Below are 18,822 nucleotides of genomic sequence, written 5' to 3'. Positions count from 1 at the left end.
AGCTAAACTTCATGTTAAGTATTTGTGTTTTAGAATATTGGTTTACCAGTTTGTTTTAATAGCATAAAGAGGATCTTTATTAATTCAATCAGAGTGCTAAAAGTATAAATTTGAACTTTATAATATATTCTGAAAACTTAAAGGTGAACTTATAAAGAAAGGGGTCTAGATACATGCATTATATATTTTGACTGGGTATCTTTTATATGCAAACTCCATGTAAAAATCTATACATCTATTTAATTGCAAATTCTTCACTTAATTATAGTCATCTATTTGGCTTTAATTTCGGGCATTTAGAATACTCCTGTATTCTTTTAAAATTGTGACAATGTAGAATGTCTAGGTGAATTGTAGTTAAAAGAAAAAAATGCTGCTTTCTTAGTGAATAATAGTGCAAATTTACATACTCTGGAAGTTTGTGGAATCCTTTAAGTATGAACTCCCTCATTTAGTGACTAATTTCAGTTGTAAGTACATGCCCTGTCTTCTTGTTGAGATGCCAAATGTAATTGAAAATTGATTGATCACCTTGCTGGATCAGTTTATCTCTTCTAAATATACAAAGCTAAAATATTTTATGTGACTGTTTTGCTGCTTGGACTGTTAGGGGATTATATTGATTGAAAGCAAAGAACCAGGCTTTCTTTTTTAATTGTGATTTGGAATCATTGAGGATGAAGGTACTATTGAATTTGAAGCTTGATTTTGGTGTGTAAGGTGTACCTTAAAGGTGTCAAGAACTTCCATGGTTGTGTAAATATGACACAACCACTTGGTATGAAAAAGGTGATCATTTCAGGGGACAAATACTACTTTTTTGAAGAAAGCATCAGCACTTGTCAAAATATCCATCTATTGATATAGTTTAAAAAGGAGATTACAGTTTCTAAAGCTGACACGTTGTATGGGAAAGAAAAAGGGATGCCTTGTTTTGCTGAAAAGAAATGGAACCCTGGAACGAGGACAATCTTTGGAGCATCACAGACAGGGAATTATGTGCTCTAATCATACTCATGCATCAGGCAAATCCCTTTGAGGCAAGAGGAATATACTTTTGACCTTCCCTCTTCTACCCACTGGACACTGGACATGCATCTTGATGACCAAAACATTTGGTATTTCAGTTGCCATCCATTAAAATGTGTACGTGGTACTGGGCCAGGTGTCGTTTTTGTGGTGTTGTGCGTGCCCCCTCACCTTTAAAAAAGATTGGCTGTGTGGTTTCTTACATTTCCTACTCCCATTAAATGAGTCCCTGACACTCTGCTTCTGTCTTTTTGATATTGAATAGAAATTGCAGTGTTTGCTTGCTAAGGTTCATGGACATATACCATTGGTTCCATTGCCAAAAGTCAGTCCTTGTATCTATTCAGTATAAACCTTCAGTTATATCTTCTTTCATGTCTGTTTTATGTCGAGTATATCCTACATCCATCCTCTTTCAGGTAATTTATAGTATCATCCATAAATTTGTCTAAATCTTTCTTCAGTTCTTTTTTCAGTCCTGACTATATGACATCTTTGAAAATTAAGCTCTCTATAGCTTTGCACCTTTTTTTGGCAAGGGAGGAAGATAGTTTGGTGCTATTTTTGTGTGTTTGTTTACCTTACTCAAGAAGTTGATAGTCTGTTTTTGAAAGTTCTCTTTAGGCCATGGCTTTTTCGTGATCATTGGCAGAATCTACTGAAGCCAAGCGTATGTCTGCCTAACGACCTGGCAGTTTGCACTCCTAAGTACATATTCAACAAAAATGCTTGCGATGCGTATGTCCACACACACACACACACACACACACAAACAGATTGTTAATAATAGCTTAATTCATAATAGCCTCTAACTCAAATGTCCGTCAATAGTAGAATGGATAATTGTGGTGCATTCTTAGCAAATTAAAAAGAACAGGCTATTGATAGATTAATTTTATAGACTTAATGTTGAGCCAAAGAAGCCAGACCCAAATGTGTTCCTGTTGTTTGATAACTTCTATATGGTGGTCAAGAAAAAGCAAAACTAAACTATAGCAATAGAGTTCAAATAATGGTTTGACCTGGGAGGGAGCACAGAAGAGTCTTCTGGAGTGCTGAAAATACTGTCTTGGTGGTTTTCTCATGATCTACATATGTAAAAATCACTAAGCTATCATTTGAGATCTTTGTACTTTATTCTATATAAGTTGTACCTCAGTAACACACACATACTTGCACAAGCACCTATACATGTGTACATGTCTTTGGTTGAGCTTGAGCAGTGCTCAAATTTTCCTTGTTTGTTGAAGCAACCCCTTTCTGCTACTCAATATTGAATAATACCTAATTGCCTAGGTTGACATCCTGTTCAGAGATCATTTTGTAAATGAATCGTGACACTGAGGTTATTCCCATGGCTGTATATTCTACAGTTACATAAGAAGGTTGACAGGATTCTGTTTTATACGGCCATCTTTTGTTGCTGAAGAATGACAACTGCTAGAGTGATACTTTATTATGTATATTAATACTCAGATTTCAGAATATTTGAAAGAATATTCAGCATATGTTAATTCAAATACTTTGGCCATAAATGGTTTTTTGAGATTATTTCTAGATATAGCTTTATGTTAACTCAAAACTTAATTGCTAAAGCAATTTTACTTAACTCAGAGTAAAATAACGTGACTTCAGAATTCTTATAAAATCTTAGATTCCTTTTAAATTCCCACGATATTTGTGCCCATATAACCACATTAATCATAGTATAATCATGCGTCGTTTAACAGTGGGATGCATTCTGAGAAATGTGGCGTTAGGCAATTTTGTCATTGTGCAGACATCATAGCCTCTACTTACACAGACCTAGGTGGTACAGCCTACTGTACACTTAGGCTGTATGGTATAGCCTGTTGCTTCTAGACTACAAACCTGTACAGCATATTATTGTCCTGAATACCATAGGCAATTGGAACACAATGGCAAGTATTTGTGCATTTAAACATACCTAAATATAGAAATGATACCATAAAAATATGGTATAAAAGATGACAAATGATACATCTGTACAGGAGACTTATCATGAATGGAACTTACAGGACTGGAAGTTGTTCTGGGTGGGTCAGTGAATGAGCAGTGAGTGAATGTGAAGGCTTAGGACAGTAGTGTACACTACTGTAGACATTATAAACCCTGTACACTTAGGCTAAACTCAATTTATTTAAACATTTTCTTTCTCCACTAATATATTAGCCTTAGCTTACTGTAACTTTTTTACTTTATAAACTTTTTAATTTTAAAACTTTTGACTTTATAATAGCACACCTTAAAGCAAGCACATTGTACAGATGTACAAAATATTTCTTTATGTATTTATTCTATAAGCTCTTTTCTGTTTAGTTTTTTTTTTCTTTTTTACTTCTAAAACTTTTTGTTAAAAATGAAGATACAAACACACACATTAGCCTAGGCCTACCCAGGGCCAGGATCATCAATATCACTGTCTTCCACCTCCACATTTTGTCCTGCTGGAAGGCCTTCAGGGGTAGTAACGCACATGGAGCTGTCATCTCCTGTGATAACAATGCCTTCTTCTTGATACCTCCAGAAGGACCTGCCTGAGGCTGTTTTATGGGTAACTTCTTTTTTTATAAGTAGGAGGAATATATTCTAAATACCAATAAGAAATATAGTATAGTAAATACATAAGCCAGCAACATAGTCATTTATTGTCATTATCACGTATTATGTAGTACATAATTGTGTGTGCTAGACTTTATATGAGTGGCAGCTGACTAGGTTTGTTTACACTAGCATCATCACAGACACGTGAGTAACATGTTGTGCTGTGCTGTTACTAGGCTGCAGTGACACAGAGTGTTAGGAATTTTCCAGCTCCATTATAATCTTTTTTTATTTAAATGTTTAGAAAAAGATAGCTTGTAAAGCATTACAGTCTTATAGGACCACTGTAGTCTATGGTGTAAACCAAAAATAAAGTTCTGAGCTCCTCAGTCTACTGAATGGACTCCTCTTAGGATTCGTGAAAAACTAGTTCAGGCCATGACGGGAAGGGGGAGTCAGACATGCCTCATTATATTCTCTTCTTTTTGGAATTCAGGCACAACTGACCGGCATTAACATTAAGATACAGATCTTAAGACTGACAAAACAGACTCTTTGTAGTGTGAAAGGAAATAAGATACCAGATTCCAAACTGACTCTAATATAGCATCACATGACAGATAGCAAGCCCTGAAAGAAGTCAAAGTATTTTACCTAATATATATTTCTTTGACATATTTTGAAATAGCTGTGCAAAGCTGTCTCTTTTGGGGAAAATTTACATTCTGTAGAGAATCCCCTTCCCTTTCCAGGTCTTTTTTTGATCCTGAAGAGAGTAGCTTAAAGGTCTGAATAGGAAACGTTTGCCATATATTACCTCTAAGGGTGCCACCTATAAGACTTCTTCTACATAGTAAGAACCTTGGTCTTCACAACTCCTTATCGTAACCCAGGTACTCCTTTCTGCTGATTCTTTCTGCTGATAACTTAACTCTTTCAACCAGTTGCCAGTCAGAAAATCTTTGAATCTACCTATGACCTGTAAACCATCCCTCTTTCCTCTCATCTCCTCTTTGAGTTGTCCCACCTTTCTGGACCAAACCAATATATACCTCACATGTATTGATTGATGTCTTATGTCACCCTAAAACGTAAAATCAAGCTGTAACCCAACCACCTTGGGCACATGTTCTGAGGACCCCTTGAGGCTTTGTCATGGGTCATGGTCCTTACATTTGGCTCAGAATAAATCTCTTCGAGTATTTTACAATTTGGCTTTTTAGTCAACAGTGGGTATACGTGGTCTCTTGTTGACCAAAATGTTGTTATGTAGTGCATGACTGTAGTTACTTTTTCTTTAATAGCCTCCAATTTATTTAAGCATTTTAATTTAAAACTTGTTAATTAAGGGTACTTATGTTGAAGCAGTGATCAAATTATTGTGCCATGTCTCTGTTAAATATTTAGGAGCATTATGTCATGTGTTTTAAATATTTATTCCTTTAAGTGTGCTAGTGAGAGAGCAAAGAACTTGCTGATCAAACATAAATTTCTACTGTTCACCTTTATGTGTTTTTCTTTCTTTGCTAGAAATAGAAAATGATGAGGTTTTGCTGTAAGGCACTATAGTAAGAGACATTATATAAATATTTATAAAATGGATGATTACAAAAAAAGGAGATTAAAACAAAACAGGAGCTTAGTGGCCATTTTGTGTTAAGATAAACATCAAATTTTTGAAATTAAACTCTTGAGGCAGAGGTGGGTTGATGATTCTCCTTGTCAGGTAGCAGAATCTATTGGTATTTCTATTCCTGTTTTTGATTTGAGATTAAACTAATGGACTGTATTCCTTAGTTGCTGATACCTTTCGTGTTCATGTGCTGATAAAAACCCAGACCTCTGTCCATCTAACCATTGTGTCTCTGAGAACATTTCATAGTTCTTTGTTACTTCCCACATCAAGTCCTAACTATCTAGCTAAGCATTCCAGACCCTGATCATTTGGTGAAACCCACCTTTCTAATCTTAGTTTTAATTTCTTCCCTCTCTAGTAATTTTTATCTGCTCACTACCTTCTAAATATTGCCATGGGCTTGCCTGTTTCTAAGCTTTTGATGACTTCTTTTCTCTCTAGAATACACATCTGTGAATCTCCATTCTTTGTGCAAGGTACTTCCCCTGGATTGTAGCCCTGAGGTGTTTCCTTCCTGTAAACTCCTATATTATTACTATTTCACTTGTAGTGTGGCCCCTCATAGTGTCAGTACCAGCCTCACATTCCTATTTAACGTCTTGGAGGATAGTTGCCATGTCTCCTGGTATACTTCTCTCCTCTTCCCCACCCTTTTTCTTTTCTCTGCTGCCGTTTGGTATCCAGTAAGTATATATTGGCTGATAATATTGTTTTGAAACATAACCATGGAACTGGTGATTTTCTGTTACTACCTTTCAGGAGGCCTCTGGGAGCTGGTTCTCTGTTCTCCTGTGTATTATTCTACCTTCACTTGTCCATTGGATGTATAATTAGAAATTTTATACTGAGAGCTACTATAGACTGAATTCTTCCCCACCTCCTAATTCATATGTTGAGGTCCTAACCCTCAATGTGATGGTATTTAGAATTGGGGACTTGGGGGGTAATTAAATTTAGATGAGGGCCAGGCATGGTGTAAACTCAGGAGGCTACGGCAGGAGGATCACTTGAGCCCAGGAGTTCCAGGCTGCAGTGAGTTATAATTGCACCACTGCACTCTCTAGCCTGGTTGACAGAGCAAGACCGTGTCTCTTAAAAACAAAAACAAGTTAAAAACAATTTAGGTGAGGTCATGAGGGTAGAGTCCTCAAGATGAGATTAGTGCCCACATAAGAAGAGACAGGAGAGACCTTCCCTTCCTGCCGGCCATGTAAGGACACAGCTGGAAGGCTGTCTGCAAACCAGGAAGAGAACCCTCACCAGAATGTGACCATACTGCCAGATTGAGGACATCCAGTCTTCAAAACTAGGAGAATTTCTGTTGTTTAAGCCACTGTATGATATTTTGTTATGGCAGTTCAAGCTGACTAATATAAGATCAGAGTCTTAAATCTTACTTTTGGAAAGTAACCCTTATGTTCAGCAGTATTTAAGTTTTTAATATATACTCATACATTTTCTAGTTGCTATGGGTAATGTATAAAGTCATCAAAGTTTAGAAGCTAAAGAGACTTTAAAAATCATTCCAGATGCAAAAGGTATCAGGGAAGGGAGTGTGGTAAATTGGGCTCAAGCTGTTCTGGTTATGTATTCCATGCCCACTACTCTTCCACCCTTATCTCCTTGTACATTCAAGACCTCCCTTATGTAGCGAAACATTCTTATTAGGGCACTTCCCTAACCTGAGTTTCAAAACATGTTTTTGTGACTGGTTCCTCATCTGTGAGTGATGATGGTTTCATTTTTCTCCCTGGACTTTGGGACTCGACCATCTTTTGGACTGTATTGCTGACCTTTTGTTGCTTTCTTTGGCTGCGAAGAATTTATTTCTAATATAAATCAGCTCCTCTTTTCTCTTTGCTTTGGATTGATGTATGAGTGTCTGGAGGATCACCCATCTCTTTTTTCATGTTTCAGCAAAAGAAATGATCATTTTCATTCTCTCCTCTCTCTTTGACAGTATCATCGTGAAGATTCAGTGTTCCTTTAAGCTGCTTAAATTTCATTTTTAGTATTCACAAACACCTTTTTTTTTTTTTTTTTTTTTTTTTTCTGAGACGGAGTCTCACTCTGTCAGCAGGCTGGAGTGCAGTGGCGCAATCTCAGCTCACTGCAACCTCCGCCGCCCAGGTTCAAGTGATTCTCCTGTTTCAGCCTTCCCAAGTAGCTGGGACTACAGGCATGTGCCACTATGCCCAGCTAGTTTTCATATTTTTAGTAGAGACAGGGTTTCATCATGTTGGCTAGGATGGTCTCGATCTCTTGACCTCATGATCCGCCCACCTCGGCCTGCCAAAGTGCTGGGATTACAGGTGTGAGCCACCACGCCTGGCCCACTTTTTTTTTTATCCTTTACATGGCTTAACCATCTCCTTCTTTGTGTTACCTCCACTTTGCTTTTTTTTTTTTTCTTCCACTTCTTGAACGTATGGTACTTTTGTCACAATTATATGCCTCAATGTCATTTTCCCCATAGAATGCTAATTTCCTGAGGACAGTTCGTGTAATTTATCTCTGCATCATCAGTGCTCAACATAAAAGCTGGTGAACTGATAGAAATAAGAAATTGATAGAAGTTCGCTGAACTAATCCATAGTTCCAAATCTGCAGTTTCACATATTTAGACTATTTTCCAGATAATCAAGGTTTTTTTCATACCTTCCTCTCCCATATCAGGATTATTGTGTGTACATTATAGGAAATTGTATGGCCATGACCATCTCTTTGACAGTTAATACAGATGCCATACATTCATTATTCGCCTAAACAGCCTAACTCTTTTGGGCTTATTCATAATGTGGCCAGTGTGATGTTGGGTGACTGTTCATTGAAAGAATCTTTGGAGCAGATCTATAAACTTAAGCTATGTATCCTTGAACAAAGAACCCTGCTCTACTCTTGGTCTAATGGTACTCACTTATCGACCTGAAGCAAATACCATCTGTAGTATGCTGTTCTAGATGTGGCATCATTAATTGGCAAGCAGGGCATGTATCTTTTTGATATGATCAAAGTGGTTCATTGTTGGTTCAAGTGTGCCAGTGCCTGTAATACTTGTTTAAGACTGATTGACAGGTCTCAGATTCTTGTGTGTTTAAAGAACTTGTTTTCTATATTTGAACTCCGTATTTTGAGTGATAAGAGATGTGTCAAAGGAATTGAAAATCACTTAAATGGAAATCATTCTAACTTCTGATAAATGATGCCAAGGCAAGTCATATTTCCAGTTGTCTGCATTAAAAAATAATCTCAAGTTTGTGGGTTAAGTATTTATAGATAACTTGATAATTTTGATGGCTTCTACACACCAAAGTGGCTAAGAAAACATGGTCAGAATTAAGGATGCTTCTCTCTTTTAGAGTAAAGTGTCATACTTACTGAATGTTTTAACATCTGACCCTTTAGTGGTAACTACATTTAGGCAAATATCCCTTAAATAGCTAAAACTGAAAATATTCCTTCACTGAATGAAATTACCCTGGTATTTCACATATTTCAAAGTCAGGGTTGAAGTAATTTTAACTTTGTGGAACATGACTCTGAATTGGGTAGTAGACTGGGGCTTAGTTGTCTGAAGCCTTTGGATTTCATTCTTCAGTACAGGGTACTCTCAGTTCTGGTGGTTCTTTCTTTGGGGTTGAAGGCCATTATTGCAAAGTAAGAGCTTTAAAAGGATTATGAATAAGGTGTAGACCTAGGGGAGGAATCTCCACCTTTGCAGTTGGGAGACAGGGAACCTGTAGAAAGTGAAATTTGAGGTGAATCTGGAAAGGTGAATGTGTATTTTCCAGGTTGTTAGAGTGGAGTTAAGACAGTGATACTTTTTTTTTTTTCTTTTTTTTTTTGAGACGGAGTCTCGCTCTGTCACCCAGGCTGGAGTGCAGTGGCGCAGTCTCAGCTCACTGCAAGCTCCGCCTCCCAGGTTGATGCCGTTCTCTTGCCTCAGCCTCCCAAGTAGCTGGGACTACAGGTGCCAGCCACCATGCCCAGCTAATTTTTTGTATTTTTAGTAGAGACGGGGTGTCACTGTGTTAGCCAGGATGGTCTCGATCTCCTGATCTTGTGATCCACCCATCTCGGCTTCCCAAAGTGCTGGGATTACAGGCGTGAGCCACCGCACCCGGCCACATTCTTCTTATGAAACAGGGAATCACCAAAGGGTGAGGAACATTTACCATGGACTTCTTGTCTTCATGTATATTGTGTTAATTATCTAGTAGTATCTTGGGAATAGGGGAGTGGAGAGGAAAGAATGGATGGTGAGATGCAATAGGAGCAAATTATTTGGCAGGTTTAGCCAAAGGACCAAAGGAAAAAGAATGGAGTGTTTTCAAGGGAGTGTCTTTGTGGTGACTGACTTTGGAGTTCAGAGTATTTAGGGAACTAAATGAACCAGAAGGATGATGGTAAATCGGATGTCATGGACCAGATATGTGGATAAGGTATGAGTGTCTGTGCATATGGTTTAACAATAAATAATTTTAAGCTTGAGTTTGTTTTGTTAATAATAGACTTCTTAGTCTCTGGGAACCATGACAGGGTATACTTCAAAATGGTAGTGTATACTTCTTTGTTAAACAAGCTCTGTTTTTCTGTTTGAGTAGCTTTGTTTTATTCACCTGCTCTAGAACTTATTTATTTGGCTATAATTTCTAATGTTTTTCATTTAATAGGATCATGATATATTAGGATAGTTGAATACTTAATGGATATTTTTCATCTATCCACTCAAGACATGAACTTCTTGTTACCCACACAAGAGGTTGGTTTGATTGTTGGGCTAGGTATCAACCCAATGACCACAACCAAGGAGATTTAGTAAGATTTAGTATTTAGTAAAGGGACTTTATTGCTTGTAACAAGTAGGGAGAACACCAGGGATAGTTCTCAAAGCAGTGTCTCCCGGAGCTGGGGACTGGGTCAGGTTTTATAAGCATATGATAATGAGGTGTGATCTGACTGGATCTTGCAATGAGGTGATGCTGGGAGGTCTGATCTTACTGGATCCTGACTTGGGGTGATGCTAGAGCTCCATCTGATTGGATCCTGGATCCTGTTAGGTGGTGTTCGCTTCTTAATTCATCCTGCTCTTAGATTCCCCCTGTGGTTGCATGCTTGGTTCATCTGCGCATGCTCAGGTTACATGAGCTGAGGGTCCATGGCAACTGAAAACGCACAACTTTGTCACCCAGAAGTTGAACCATGTTGTTCTGGTGCGGCTATACTTCCACAACATTCTTGTCATTTGGTTGCCCAGTCTTTATTTTATACTTCTATTAAGATGAATTTCATTATTTCCATGGGCAGCTATTAAATGTTAACACTTTAGCTTTTTTTAAGTTTAATTTATAGCAAGGAAAAAATCATATTAAAACTAATTAAAATGGAATAATGCATACCACTAAATAGACCTTTAGAATGGCTAAAATTACAAAGACTAATCATACCAAGTATTGGTTAGGATGTGGAGGAACTAGAACTCTCATACACTGCTGGTGGATGTATGATAGTATAACAACTTTGGAAAACAGTTTGGCAAAATTTTAAAACATGAAACATACACCTATCATACAGTCCAGCCTTTCTAAACTTAGAGAATGAAAAAATATACTCCTACAAAGATTTCTACATGAATATGCATATCAGTTTTATTTGTAATAGTCCCAAACTGGAAACAATCTATACGTCCATTTGCAGGTGAATGGAGAGACAAAATGTGGTATATCTAAACAATGGTCATTCAACTCAAAATAAAAAGGAATGAACTATTGATCTGTGCTAAGCATGGATGAATCTCAGCTCTATTGTGTTAAGTAAAAGAAGGCAGATTCAAAAGGCTACATATTATAACATTTGCATTTATATAACATTCTAGAAAATGCAAACATCTGTAGTCAAAGAAAGCAGATCAGTGGTTGCCTGGAGTTTCATCTCAGAGGAAAAGAATTAAATGCCCTATGGGGTAATCTAAAAATCTGATTTCACTTTACTGATGTGGAAAAAAATTAATATATTACTCAGGGCACTTTTCATTGCTCAGTGGCAGACGTGTGTGAGTTCTACCCTAATTATATAGAAGGAGTTTCTTACAGAAAATAGCAGGTTTGTTACTGCTTTAAGTTGCCCAGGAACCAACTTTTCAGTGTCCTGTACACATAGTGAGTGATGTGAAATCTTTGGGTGGGGTGGGGATCTTGTTACTGACTCTGTCCTTTGAATAAGTTCTATGAGGTGAAATCACCTGGACAGATGCTGTAAACATTTTTAGGGTTCTATTGCAGATTGCTACATTTCCCTGCAGTTAGGTTATACCAAAATATGTTCCTGCCAGCAGTCTGAGAGTTTATCATTATATCGCATCACCAATGTTGGCTGTTGTTATTTGAAAATTCATTGCCACTTAGATTTCTAGAAAATGGGAATTTATCAATTTAGTTTGTATTTTTCTGGTTACTAATGAGGCTGTTTACTCTTGAGAATTGTTAGTTTATATACTTTGCCAGTATATGTGTAAAGTTCTAAATTGATTTGTAATTAAAAAATTCATTGTTTACAAGCAGAAATAACATTGATCAGGGGTGGCTCATGTGATGGCTCAAAATCAGAAGAATTAAGTTGCTACCAAGTCAAATTTAACACTTACCAGTCTTCCTATTATTTATTTATTTATTTATTTATTTATTTATTTATTTATTTTATTATACTTTAAGTTTTAGGGTACATGTGCACATTGTGCAGGTTAGTTACATATGTATACATGTGCCATGCTGGTGCGCTGCACCCACTAACTCGTCATCTAGCATTAGGTATATCTCCCAATGCTATCCCTCCCCCCTCCCCCCTCCCCACCACAGTCCCCAGAGTATGATATTCCCCTTCCTGTGTCCATGTGATCTCATTGTTCAATTCCCACCTATGAGTGAGAATATGCGGTGTTTGGTTTTTTGTTCTTGCGATAGTTTACTGAGAATGATGGTTTCCAATTTCATCCATGTCCCTACAAAGGATATGAACTCATCATTTTTTATGGCTGCATAGTATTCCATGGTGTATATGTGCCACATTTTCTTAATCCAGTCTATCATTGTTGGACATTTGGGTTGGTTCCAAGTCTTTGCTATTGTGAATAATGCCGCAATAAACATACGTGTGCATGTGTCTTTATAGCAGCATGATTTATAGTCATTTGGGTATATACCCAGTAATGGGATGGCTGGGTCAAATGGTATTTCTAGTTCTAGATCCCTGAGGAATTGCCACACTGACTTCCACAATGGTTGAACTAGTTTACAGTCCCACCAACAGTGTAAAAGTGTTCCTATTTCTCCACATCCTCTCCAGCACCTGTTGTTTCCTGACTTTTGAATGATTGCCATTCTAACTGGTGTGAGATGATATCTCATAGTGGTTTTGATTTGCATTTCTCTGATGGCCAGTGATGATGAGCATTTTTTCATGTGTTTTTTGGCTGCATAAATGTCTTCTTTTGAGAAGTGCCTGTTCATGTCCTTCGCCCACTTTTTGATGGGGTTGTTTGTTTTTTTCTTGTAAATTTGTTTGAGTTCACTGTAGATTCTGGATATTAGCCCTTTGTCAGATGAGTAGGTTGCGAAAATTTTCTCCCATTTTGTAGGTTGCCTATTCACTCTGATGGTAGTTTCTTTTGCTGTGCAGAAGCTCTTTAGTTTAATTAGATCCCATTTGTCAATTTTGGCTTTTGTTGCCATTGCTTTTGGTGTTTTGGACATGAAGTCCTTGCCCACGCCTATGTCCTGAATGGTAATGCCTAGGTTTTCTTCTAGGGTTTTTATGGTTTTAGGTCTAACGTTTAAATCTTTAATCCATCTTGAATTGATTTTTGTATAAGGTGTAAGGAAGGGATCCAGTTTCAGCTTTCTACATATGGCTAGCCAGTTTTCCCAGCACCATTTATTAAATAGGGAATCCTTTCCCCATTGCTTGTTTTTCTCAGGTTTGTCAAAGATCAGACAGTTGTAGGTAAGCGGCGTTATTTCTGAGGGCTCTGTTCTGTTCCATTGATCTATATTTCTGTTTTGGTACCAGTACCATGCTGTTTTGGTTACTGTAGCCTTGTAGTATAGTTTGAAGTCAGGTAGTGTGATGCCTCCAGCTTTGTTCTTTTGGCTTAGGATTGACTTGGCGATGCGGGCTCTCTTTTGGTTCCATATGAACTTTAAAGTAGTTTTTTCCAATTCTGTGAAGAAAGTCATTGGTAGCTTGATGGGGATGGCATTGAATCTGTAAATTACCTTAGGCAGTATGGCCATTTTCACGATATTGATTCTTCCTACCCATGAGCAAGGAATGTTCTTCCATTTGTTTGTATCCTCTTTTATTTCCTTGAGCAGTGGTTTGTAGTTCTCCTTGAAGAGGTGCTTCACATCCCTTGTAAGTTGGATTCCTAGGTATTTTATTCTCTTTGAAGCAATTGTGAATGGGAGTTCACTCATGATTTGGCTCTCTGTTTGTCTGTTGTTGGTGTATAAGAATGCTTGTGATTTTTGTACATTGATTTTGTATCCTGAGACTTTGCTGAAGTTGCTTATCAGCTTAAGGAGATTTTGGGCTGAGACAATGGGGTTTTCTAGATAAACAATCATGTCGTCTGCAAACAGGGACAATTTGACTTCCTCTTTTCCTAATTGAATACCCTTTATTTCCTTCTCCTGCCTGATTGCCCTGGCCAGAACTTCCAACACTATGTTGAATAGGAGCGGTGAGAGAGGGCATCCCTGTCTTGTGCCAGTTTTCAAAGGGAATGCTTCCAGTTTTTGCCCATTCAGTATGATATTGGCTGTGGGTTTGTCATAGATAGCTCTTATTATTTTGAAATATGTCCCATCAATACCTAATTTATTGAGAGTTTTTAGCATGAAGGGTTGTTGAATTTTGTCAAAGGCTTTTTCTGCATCTATTGAGATAATCATGTGGTTTTTGTCTTTGGCTCTGTTTATATGCTGGATTACATTTATTGATTTGCGTATGTTGAACCAGCCTTGCATCCCAGGGATGAAGCCCACTTGATCATGGTGGATAAGCTTTTTGATGTGCTGCTGGATTCGGTTTGCCAGTATTTTATTGAGGATTTTTGCATCAATGTTCATCAAGGATATTGGTCTAAAATTCTCTTTTTTGGTTGTGTCTCTGCCAGGCTTTGGTATCAGAATGATGCTGGCCTCATAAAATGAGTTAGGGAGGATTCCCTCTTTTTCTATTGATTGGAATAGTTTCAGAAGGAATGGTACCAGTTCCTCCTTGTACCTCTGGTAGAATTCGGCTGTGAATCCATCTGGTCCTGGACTCTTTTTGGTTGGTAAACTATTGATTATTGCCACAATTTCAGCTCCTGTTATTGGTCTATTCAGAGATTCAACTTCTTCCTGGTTTAGTCTTGGGAGAGTGTATGTGTCGAGGAATGTATCCATTTCTTCTAGATTTTCTAGTTTATTTGCGTAGAGGTGTTTGTAGTATTCTCTGATGGTAGTTTGTATTTCTGTGGGATCGGTGGTGATATCCCCTTTATCATTTTTTATTGCGTCTATTTGATTCTTCTCTCTTTTTTTCTTTATTAGTCTTGCTAGCGGTCTATCAATTTTGTTGATCCTTTCAAAAAACCAGCTCCTGGATTCATTAATTTTTTGAAGGGTTTTTTGTGTCTCTATTTCCTTCAGTTCTGCTCTGATTTTAGTTACTTCTTGCCTTCTGCTAGCTTTTGAATGTGTTTGCTCTTGCTTTTCTAGTTCTTTTAATTGTGATGTTAGGGTGTCAATTTTGGATCTTTCCTGCTTTCTCTTGTGGGCATTTAGTGCTATAAATTTCCCTCTGCACACTGCTTTGAATGCGTCCCAGAGATTCTGGTATGTTGTGTCTTTGTTCTCGTTGGTTTCAAAGAACATCTTTATTTCTGCCTTCATTTCATTATGTACCCAGCAGTCATTCAGGAGCAGGTTGTTCAGTTTCCATGTAGTTGAGCGGCTTTGAGTGAGATTCTTAATCCTGAGTTCTAGTTTGATTGCACTGTGGTCTGAGAGATAGTTTGTTATAATTTCTGTTCTTTTACATTTGCTGAGGAGAGCTTTACTTCCAACTATGTGGTCAATTTTGGAATAGGTGTGGTGTGGTGCTGAAAAAAATGTATATTCTGTTGATTTGGGGTGGAGAGTTCTGTAGATGTCTATTAGGTCCGCTTGGTGCAGAGCTGAGTTCAATTCCTGGGTATCCTTGTTGACTTTCTGTCTCGTTGATCTGTCTAATGTTGACAGTGGGGTGTTAAAGTCTCCCATTATTAATGTGTGGGAGTCTAAGTCTCTTTGTAGGTCACTCAGGACTTGCTTTATGAATCTGGGTGCTCCTGTATTGGGTGCATAAATATTTAGGATAGTTAGCTCCTCTTGTTGAATTGATCCCTTTACCATTATGTAATGGCCTTCTTTGTCTCTTTTGATCTTTATTGGTTTAAAGTCTGTTTTATCAGAGACTAGGATTGCAACCCCTGCCTTTTTTTGTTTTCCATTTGTTTGGTAGATCTTCCTCCATCCTTTTATTTTGAGCCTATGTGTGTCTCTGCACGTGAGATGGGTTTCCTGAATACAGCATACTGATGGGTCTTGACTCTTTATCCAACTTGCCAGTCTGTGTCTTTTAATTGGAGCATTTAGTCCATTTACATTTAAAGTTAATATTGTTATGTGTGAATTTGATCCTGTCATTATGATGTTAGCTGGTGATTTTGCTCGTTAGTTGATGCAGTTTCTTCCTAGTCTTGATGGTCTTTACATTTTGGCATGATTTTGCAGCGGCTGGTACCGGTTGTTCCTTTCCATGTTTAGTGCTTCCTTCAGGAGCTCTTTTAGGGCAGGCCTGGTGGTAACAAAATCGGTCAGCATTTGCTTGTCTGTAAAGTATTTTATTTCTCCTTCACTTATGAAGCTTAGTTTGGCTGGATATGAAATTCTGGGTTGAAAGTTCTTTTCTTTAAGAATGTTGAATATTGGCCCCCACTCTCTTCTGGCTTGTAGGGTTTCTGCCGAGAGATCCGCTGTTAGTCTGATGGGCTTCCCTTTGAGGGTAACCCGACCTTTCTGTCTGGCTGCCCTTAACATTTTTTCCTTCATTTCAACTTTGGTGAATCTGACAATTATGTGTCTTGGAGTTGCTCTTCTCGAGGAGTATCTTTGTGGCGTTCTCTGTATTTCCTGAATCTGAACGTTGGCCTGCCTTGCTAGATTGGGGAAGTTCTCCTGGATAATATCCTGCAGAGTGTTTTCCAACTTGGTTTCATTCTCCGCATCACTTTCAGGAACACCAATCAGACGTAGATTTGGTCTTTTCACATAGTCCCATATTTCTTGGAGGCTTTGCTCATTTCTTTTTATTCTTTTTTCTCTAGACTTCCCTTCTCGCTTAGTTTCATTCATTTCATCTTCCATTGCTGATACCCTTTCTTCCAGTTGATCGCATCGGCTCCTGAGGCTTCTGCATTCTTCACGTAGTTCTCGAGCCTTGGTTTTCAGCTCCATCAGCTCCTTTAAGCACTTCTCTGTATTGGTTATTCTAGTTATACATTCTTCTAAATTTTTTTCAAAGTTTTCAACTTCTTTGCCTTTGGTTTGAATGTCCTCCCGTAGCTCAGAGTAATTTGATCGTCTGAAGCCTTCTTCTCTCAGCTCGTCAAAATCATTCTCCATCCAGCTTTGTTCCGTTGCTGGTGAGGAACTGCATGCCTTTGGAGGAGGAGAGGCGCTCTGCATTTTAGAGTTTCCTGTTTTTCTGTTCTGTTTTTTCCCCATCTTTGTGGTTTTATCTACTTTTGGTCTTTGATGATGGTGATGTACAGATGGGTTTTCGGTGTGGATGTCCTTTCTGTTTGTTAGTTTTCCTTCTAACAGACAGGACCCTCAGCTGCAGGTCTGTTGGAATACCCTGCCGTGTGAGGTGTCAGTGTGACCCTGCTGGGGGGTGCCTTCCAGTTAGGCTGCTCGGGGGTCAGGGGTCAGGGACCCACTTGAGGAGGCAGTCTGCCCGTTCTCAGATCTCCAGCTGCGTGCTGGGAGAACCACTGCTCTCTTCAAAGCTGTCAGACAGGGACATTTAAGTCTGCAGAGGTTGCTGCTGTCTTTTTGTTTGTCTGTGCCCTGCCCCCAGAGGTGGAGCCTACAGAGGCAGGCAGGCTTCCTTGAGCTGTGGTGGGCTCCACCCAGTTGGAGCTTCCCGGCTGCTTTGTTTACCTAAGCAAGCCTGGGCAATGGCGGGCGCCCCTCCCCCAGCCTCGCTGCCGCCTTGCAGTTTGATCTCAGAGTGCTGTGCTAGCAATCAGCGAGACTTCGTGGGCGTAGCACCCTCCGAGCCAGGTGCGGGTTATAATCTCGTGGTGCGCCGTTTTTTAAGCCGGTCTGAAACGCGCAATATTCGGGTGGGAGTGAGCCGAGTTTTCCAGGTGCGTCCGTCACCCCTTTCTGTGACTCGGAAAGGGAACTCCCTGACCCCTTGCGCTTCCCAGGTGAGGCAATGCCTCGCCCTGCTTCGGCTCGCGCACGGTGCGCGCACCCACTGGCCTGTGCCCACTGTCTGGCACTCCCTAGTGAGATGAACCCGGTACCTCAGATGGAAATGCAGAAATCACCGTCTTCTGGGTCGCTCACGCTGGGAGCTGTAGACCGGAGCTGTTCCTATTCGGCCATCTTGGCTCCTCTCCCCAGTCTTCCTATTATTAAATGAAATACTACGATTTGCTTTTAGGGAGACATTCACTTTCACACTCAATTAATATTTTAAATCTGAAATTTTTTTCATTTGCTTGTGCACTCGTTTTGTTCTTTAAGTTATTTAAAAGCTTAATTAGAAGGTGTTTGTACCAAGTTTTAAGAGTATATATATTTTTATTAAAATGTTACCTACATAAGGAACTCTTACAGATCCATAAGGAAAACCCAAACAACTCAGAATGAAATTGGGCAAATGACATGAACAGGTGCTTCTCAGAAGAACATCAAATGCCCAGTAGCCATGTGAAAAGACCCTTGATTTCTTTAGTAACACAGAATAATAAGGGAAATGTGAAGTAAGACAATATGGTACCATTTTATAACCATCAAGTTGGCAAAGCATTTAAAAGTCTGATCAATACCAGATCCTGGTGCTGGGACAGGGAATAGGGAGTTGTCCTCCAGGGTGGAAGGCATAGAAAGTTTGGACACAACTTCTTATTTGAAGAGTGACAAATGTCTGCTAGTCTGTGGGCTTATCTTTCAGTTTCCCATTTATGGTGTTTTAGGTTCAGAAATTTTTTATTTTAATGCAGTAAATATGTATCAGTCTTCTCATTTACAGTTTGTGTGTTTTGTGTCTTCTAAGGGAAAATTGTATTTTGCTCCTACAAAGTTGTAAAGATATGATATGGAAGGGGGGCAAGGAAGTGCTGGGAAGGGAAGGGTGTGTCTCTGGCTAGGGCTCCACCTCTGGGCCTATACCTAAGGACCCAGGTGAGGACAGGAATTCCTGTTTTCCTGCCCAAATGTTGCATTTCCCAAGACCACCCTGTCCTGCCACACCCCATCCTGTGCCTATAAAAC

General features: G+C 38.9%; 1 protein-coding gene across 4 annotated transcripts in view; it reads left to right on the top strand.

Annotated features, from left to right (window-relative positions):
- The window catches only part of VPS41 (VPS41 subunit of HOPS complex), a 208,104-nt gene that overhangs the window by 67,071 nt on the left and 122,211 nt on the right, over positions 1–18,822 (top strand). The gene's annotated exons all lie outside the window — the stretch shown is intronic.

This window comes from Pan paniscus, chromosome 6 (assembly GCF_029289425.2).
Source record: "Pan paniscus chromosome 6, NHGRI_mPanPan1-v2.0_pri, whole genome shotgun sequence".
Taxonomy (NCBI): domain Eukaryota; kingdom Metazoa; phylum Chordata; class Mammalia; order Primates; family Hominidae; genus Pan; species Pan paniscus.
Note: the sequence above shows the minus strand (reverse complement) of the source record. Positions and strands in the feature narration are given on the sequence as shown.